The sequence below is a fragment of the Camellia sinensis genome, chromosome 1 (genome assembly GCF_055761805.1).
Source record: "Camellia sinensis isolate YWXY chromosome 1, ASM5576180v1, whole genome shotgun sequence".
NCBI classification, from domain to species: domain Eukaryota; kingdom Viridiplantae; phylum Streptophyta; class Magnoliopsida; order Ericales; family Theaceae; genus Camellia; species Camellia sinensis.
The window spans coordinates 116,903,311-116,909,310 of NC_138961.1; the positions used below are offsets into that span (position 1 = coordinate 116,903,311).

At 31.9% G+C, this 6,000-nt stretch overlaps 1 pseudogene; it reads left to right on the plus strand.

Moving 5' to 3' along the window:
• LOC114272910 (anthocyanidin 5,3-O-glucosyltransferase pseudogene) overlaps positions 1 to 2,464 on the plus strand; it is a 309,444-nt pseudogene extending 306,980 nt beyond the window's left edge.
• Positions 2,465 to 6,000: the final 3,536 nt, after the last annotated feature.

Below are 6,000 nucleotides of genomic sequence, written 5' to 3' on the forward strand. Positions count from 1 at the left end.
AATGAGATTTTACAACGGCAATGCTGGGGACCCCAGTGGGGGCGACCCCCAGCACCCCCCACTTTCACGTGGGGGGCTGTCAATGGCCAAAGACTTAAAAAAAAAAAAAAAAAAAATTTATTTTTTTTGGACCAATCAGTGAGGACCCCTAGTACCTCCACTGGAGGTCTCAAGCTTTATTCATTTTATAAAAGGTAAATGTTTCGTAGCTCGAAACATTTTGTCCTGAATGGTTCGAGGGAGAAGACGCAGAGAGAAGCAGAGAGAGAGAAAGAGAGAAGCAGAGGGGAAGAGAGAGAGAGAAGACGATCGTCGCCCCGGCTAGCAGCCGATCATCGCCCCTCCCAGCCGCCGATCCGCCGATCGTCGCCCAGCCCAGCCCCGTCGCAGCCTCCGACCGCCGTCGCCCCGCCGCAGCCTCCTCCTCCCCCGAATATTATGCCCCCTCTTCCTCCTCCATCCTTCCTCCTCTTCCTCCTCCTCCTCATCCTTCTCCTTTCTTCCTTCTTCTTCCTGGTCTTCGTTCTTCTTCTGCAAAAAAAAAAAAAAAAAAAAATCGAGCATTCGGGCTCCCCGTTTTCGAGCTACGTAGCACGATCGTTTATAAAAATATTATAAATGAACGTTGGAGAGCTCAGCGTGATTTTTGTAATGGTGGTCTCGGATCTATGATCGGGTAATTCGTATTTTTGAATTTATTTTTCTTCATATTTGAGGTAGGGACTTTCTTCATAATATTACATTAATGCTATGTTAGGATTATTTTGAGAAAATATGTCATTATAAGAAGTATTACATATATATATATATATATATATATATTTTCAGATTTTTGTTTGAAAACTTTTTTGGAAGAAAAATTATGTTAAAGTGTTAAGGACATAGATATTTGAAACCTGATTTGCGAAAATTATCTTGTGTTGATAATTTTGTAAAAAAAAAAATTGAAAATAAAATTTATAGTTGTATGGGTTGTATCTACCTCATATTATGGTTAGATAATTTATTTTGAAAAAATAATGTTGAAATATTTATCTCATCCTTGAGTTTTAGAATTTATTTTTGAGAAAAATAAATTGGTGTGGAGGAATATTGTGTAAGTTGTTAAGTTGAGATTATAGAGTTGTTTTTGGATTAAAAACTCTAAAAACGTTATACTCATGATATTTTATGAAAAATGATATGTTGATGATTATGTTGTGTCCATTTTTGTGAAAAATGAAAATGTGAAATGTGGACTTTTGAACTCACAACCTTAAAAATGTTATCCTCGGGTATATTTCATAATTTTTGTTTGTAAATATAATGTTGATTAGGTAATTTTAGAAAAATTTGTGAAATTGTTATTTGTAGAGATTTAGGAAAATTGGCTAGGCATGGAATGTTGGTGTATTTGAGAGATGAGACATGTGAGGTTAAGTTTGGTGTTATTAATTTGGGAGATGGTGAATATAATGAACTTACTAAATTGATGAATTAAATTAGTTTGGTTAATATTTTAAATCCTTCGTAATTAAAGAGGTGTTATTGGGTTTAATTCATAACTTCAATATTATGAAATTAAAAGTGACGAAATTGACCAATTATGAGATTTGGAGCAACAAGCGAGATTAAGTTGATGTGGTATGGTATTGGATTCCTAATTTTACTAGTTGAATAATGTTATAATAATAATTTTATACTTCAAAATTTTTATTAGATATTTAAATTGTTTGGCGGTTTTTAACAAGAAAAGAATAGAATGTGATTTTTAGCTCGTTTGGAGCAAATGGATTAATTGGATTAAAACTATTAAAAAAAATGAGTTATCAAAACTTTTATTTATTTATTATTTTTATTTGGTTTAATTCGATGGGGTAGATGTTGATAATTGGAAAGTGAACGCTCGTGTTATATTTTATAATTATAGTCAAGAGAAGATTTTGGTATAATTGGTTAAGTGTTAGGATATTCACTTATACTTATTGAAAATTATGATTGAACTTGAACATTCCGAGATTTCACTTGCATAAGAATAATGAAAATTTAATTCTATTTAATGTTTGGGGTGAGGATGAGTTTTGGAAAGATTGTAATTATATTTCATTGATAAAATATGTGAATTAGAAATTGATGAAACCTTGAACCCGCATTGGTGTTATATGTTATTGCTAATGATGAACCTATTGTTTAAAAGTTTTGATTTTGGTAACCGGTAGAGGATTTTCATGTTGGTATTTAAATGGGATTCTTGAAAAGATAAGAAAATGTTTGATTTTGGAAGTTTTGTTGTGTATAAAGAATGTTGTTGAATTGTCTTGAAAAGACTAAGTTGGAAGTTGTTGATTTACATGTGATAAATACATGAACATTGACATTATTATATTATCTTTTGGGATAGTATCATGGTATTACATTGATAGAGATATGGAAATTAATTACAATGAAGTATTGTGTGGTGGAGTTGAAATTGGAACTATTCTAATGCATTGTTATATGTTGCATTGTCATTCCATTTCATTGTTATCATGGATTTCAAATTGCAATTGAAAACTATTATTTTGAGAAATGAATTGTTTTTGTGAAATAAGATCATTTGGATTTGTTTTGGGTAAATGCATTGGTAAGTCTAGATATGGGGTGTAGTTTGATATTGGTTTAAGTTGGCCAGAGTGTCCATGGTGAAAGACCGAAAACACGCGCGGATGAGGTACCACTGCCCTTCCGGTGAGAGACTGATAAAGTGGGGATTTGGTAGTGCTCGATATGCTACTTGCAGACACCAGCCTAGGGATTACCTGAGTCGTATTTACCGCCTTGGAATTATATTGAAACTGTTAGATAAATGTGTTTTCAAATTGGCATTGTGCATAAAATTTTCAAAAGATGAAAAAAAATATTTTGAGCATGACATGGCATATGCATTCATCTCACAAGACTGTAAAAAATGTATTTGATACTTTGTTGAATGTCATTATGAATTGTTTAATTATTTGATTCAATTGACAAATGAGTAATTGAATGAATTTAAAAGGATGTCATGTTGCATTTGAGATGTGCTTATTTATTTAAGTTAACTAGTTGTTGTTAATTAAATAAATTGGATTTAAGAAATTATGTAATAGAATCATATGGTTTTGACATGATAAGATTTTACGTATATGTATGAGTATCTTTGTATCCGCATATCTTCTAATGTTATAATATGAGATTGTTTGGTGAGCTAGTGGTTGTTCACTCCTTGCTTGTAAATGTGTACAGGGAATGTTTTTCGGATTGGAATATCAAACAATGGGTTTTACCTAGGGGTGAACAGCAGATATACCGATCCGCCCAAACCAACCAAACCGAACCGATCCGCCGTATTTTTGACGGATGCGTGATGACGAGCGGACAGTTGCGGATTGATTTTTTCCAATCCGCCTAGTTATGGACGAATGGCGGATTTGAGATTCCTTTGGCCGCAACCGAACCGCCAAACCCCGAGCATCCTTAATAATTTATAAGACTTTATGTTTTCAATTTGTTTAGATATTCTATTTGTGTTTTCAATTGAAAAAGAATTTAAATATTATGTTGAATATATTCTGTTGAAAAAGAGCTTTCAACTTGAATATATTTTTTGAATTGAAAAAAAATATATATATATTATTTATCTATATATATATATATATATATATTTTTAAAATCTAACTCTAAAAATAATGGTTTTTGTTTTGAAAAATAGATATAGATGTAACAATATAGAGGTATACAATCTCTACTACTGTTTTGTTTATGGTTTTGGTAGTTTAAATTGTTTTTATATTTTAAGAACCACAAATTATAATATTTTATGTAGATGAGACATACTGTGATTGTAATATGTGGATGAGGCATGCAATGATTATAATATTTTAAAGTTTCAAACTTTCTTTCTTTGGATGAGGCATTCAATGATTGTAATACTTTTTAAAGTCATTGACTGTAATACTTCTTTCTTTTTTTTTTTAAGGAAGTGCACAAGTTGAATTATGTTGAAAATTTATAAAATTTTAAACCGCCAAACCAATTTGCATCTATCCACCAATCTGCCAATCCACTAAATCTACATCCGCCGGATTGGTAGACGGATGCGGATTGATTTTCTCCAATCCGCCAATCTGGCGGACGGATGACGGATTGGAGGTTCCGTGGCCGCAACCGATCCGCGTCCAAGCCTAGTTTTACCATTTCATAAGTGTAATATAGTGATGGATTGTACTATTTCATTTATTTATTTGGTTGAGTGTAATATTTTTATAAAGACTAGTGTCATCTCTTTTATTGTAAGATTTAGGGCATTTTTTTTATTCGTATGTAAATGTCATTATTGTATCACGAGAGGGAACACATATATTTAATTATTCATCATTTCATCCAATAATGAATTGTCAATTATAAATGAACTTAATTAATGAATTTCAGTAATGTTATCCGAGTAATAAAATACAGGGTGTGGCACTAGATATAACGAGTCCTAAGAAATGAACAGTTTGGTTCATCAAAACGGGGCCAGTAGTGTGCTTAACGAGCCCCTTAAATTCTCTCACATTGAGATGTAAATATGAGAAAATCTTAATCTTTTATATATATATATATATATATACACATTAATTATATTTAATTTTGAGAAAATTGTTTAAAAGTCCAATCTAAGAAAGGTGTAAGACATTAGGTCTAATAGATATTTTTTATTGGTAAGAGATACATCCCTTGTGAAATAGTTTGGAGAGAAGTCCTTTTATTGTTTTAATTATTTTTAATTTTACCCATCAGTCTATCTGTTAAATTTTTTTGACCATATGTTCAAATAATTTTTTTATCTATTTAAATTTTTAGTTATCTGTTCAATTTTTTCCTTTATCTGCTCAAATTTTATCATATGTTCAATTTTTTAGCATATCTGTACAAATTTATCTGTTTAATTTTTTTTTCTAAATTTTATTATTATTTTTATCTATTCAAATCTTTGTTATTGTAATACACCAAACCACGATCCATTTTATTTGTCAACTTTTTTTTTTTTAATATATTGCAATCTGCTTCATCATCATCATTATCAATAATTAAAAAAAAAAAAAGAAGAAGAGACACACAGATCTCAATTCTAAGATTGTCGGCAGCCGCACAGATCTAAAATCGTCAACCACATAGATCTAGAGAAGCCAATATCTATTCAATATTTATACATACACAGAGATATAGAGAGAGAGGTCCTATCTGTTGAAATCAAAGAGAAGGAGATGGTGATGAAGAAGAAGAAAAAGAAGAAGAAGAAAAAGACTCTTCAACTTTTCAATATGTGGTTTAGAGACTCACCATGTTACAGATCTGCATTGTAAAAAAGAAGAAGAAGATTAAAGATTACAACTTTTTAATATGTGGTCTAGTGGTCAATCTTTTGATTGCTCTGTGGTAAATGTTTATGCTCCCAACGATGTTGGCAAAAGAAGGCAACTGTGGAAATCTTTAAAGAATTTGAAAATTTCTTACCCTAACCCTTGGTGTATGGGTGGAGATTTTAATGAAATTAGATTTCTCAGTGAAAGGAAGGGTTGCTCTAGAAGGAATAGAGTTATGAATGATTTTAATGAACTGATTGATCAACTTAATCTTGTCGATTTGCCAATGAAGGGTAGAAGATTTACGTGGTGTAATGCACAAGATATGGAGAGATGGAGTCGGATAGATAGATTCCTTTTGGAGAGTTGGTGGCTTGAGTAGTTCTCCTTCAAGTAGTGGGGACTGCCTAGAACAATTTCTGATCACTGTCCTGTCATAGTAATGGAGGATGAGAGGAATTGGGGCTCAAAACCTTTCAAATTTATTAATGCTTGGTTACTTCATCCTAATTTTAAATCAGTGGTGAAGAGCTCATGGGATGAAGAAGTTCAACCAGGTTGGGCTTGGTTTAGATTGATGAGGAAGCTTGCATCACTCAAAGTCAACCTCAGAAGATGGAATTTAGAGGTGTTTGGTCATGTGGAAACACAACTTAAG